Source organism: Coffea arabica, chromosome 7e (assembly GCF_036785885.1).
Source record: "Coffea arabica cultivar ET-39 chromosome 7e, Coffea Arabica ET-39 HiFi, whole genome shotgun sequence".
NCBI lineage: Eukaryota > Viridiplantae > Streptophyta > Magnoliopsida > Gentianales > Rubiaceae > Coffea > Coffea arabica.
In genome coordinates, this window is record NC_092323.1 from 29,361,778 (window position 1) to 29,363,359 (window position 1,582).

The 1,582-nt window shown below is 35.4% G+C and overlaps 1 pseudogene; it reads left to right on the top strand.

Moving 5' to 3' along the window:
• The first annotated feature begins 1,101 nt into the window (after nt 1–1,101).
• LOC113688655 (small nucleolar RNA R71) lies at nt 1,102–1,200 on the top strand (annotated as a pseudogene).
• The last annotated feature ends 382 nt before the right edge of the window (nt 1,201–1,582 follow it).

Sequence of the window (1,582 nt, forward strand, 5' to 3'; positions counted from 1 at the left end):
GGCTTCTAACATGATGAAATGGAATCGGGCAGAACTGAAGCTACAATATCCAGAAATCTGGAATTTTGCTATATTCAAGTTATAATTCACATTTTTATCTTGAAACTACCACTATCATCTCCTTTACAAGATTATATACCAGATGTATACATCATACAACACCTAACCCACAAGAAACCCTAACTCAAAAGTCATCCATATAATCATCAAAATCACTTGGAACAAGCATCACAAGCACAATACTAACATTAATACCCAACTTAATCATGATTAATGGAGAAAGAAAGGTTGATCAGCCATTATACCTCAAGACAAGAGCTTGCAAGAATGATCCTCCACCTCTCCTTGAAATTTTTGGTTCCTTAAGCTTTCCAAGCTTCCAAACTAGTGATTAATCGGTTTAGTTTTTCTTGGTTGCACTCAAAAGGTTGGATTCAAGGTAGAAGATTGAAAACTCTCCTCACTCTTTTGCCTCTCCTTGCTCTCGGCCAAAATAGAAAGAAAATGAGGGAAATGAGCTGAAATGAGAGATAAGATGGCAAGACAAAAGGGTTGGTCAAGGGACCATAGATGACCAACACTTGTCACCACCAAAACCATCCAAATTTTACTTTCTTTTCCTTGCATTTTGGCCCACATATTTCGGCTATATGGCTGAGGATGAGGGAGATATTTTTCAAAAATATCAAGGGTATGTGGTGGTAGGGAAGTGGTGGTCAAGTGGTGGGTTCAATCGGTAATGATTGATACCCGTCGGTTCGAGCCGTTTTTTCTTAAATCACGTATACTAGGGATTTTACCTTCTAATCACTAACTTATTATTATCACTTCAAATCATATAATATTTCCTCATCCAAAAGTCACTCTTACCTACCAAATTTGATCCTCACTCCGTACCGAATAGTCACACTACGGAAAAACGTGAAAACCCTAATTCGCTCTAACTTGAAAACGGACAACGAAACCCTTACTTCTATATTCATTTACACTTTATTGTAGGGTGATTGGGTAGTAGGGTCATAATAAATGAATAATTCCCAAATAAAAGGGCATTTTAAAGAAAAATATAAGGAATTTGCAAGTCTTCACATGGTGAGTATAATATAAACAATTTCTTTGGAGATTCTTGTGCCTCTCCCATGATTTATATAAGAATTCACCGTTATATTGACAAAAACTTGCAATGTCTTTCCTTAATTTAGCAGTTTTGCCAAATGAAAATATCTAGACAATTCATTCCAAGTGCTAAAAGTATTGGGGGAATGAGAATTCAACAATACCTTGGCTTTATTATAGAGTGAATATTGAAACAATTTAAAATTTGAAGTTTTTTTGCTAACTCTATTAGACTTAATTGTATCACATATTTCAAGAAAATTAGCCAAGTGTGCATTAGTAACTTGAATAGAGTTAGTTTCACATTAATCTTGTTGAATCATTTGGATCAAGGATGACTTGATTTCAGAGTCATTTGCATTGACCGTGGATCTTGTGACACTAGTTTGCACACCCAAAGCACTAAGCAATGCAAAGCCCTTTAATATATTTCTTGCTATTCAACTCGTCGTTCCTCTACCTTTTT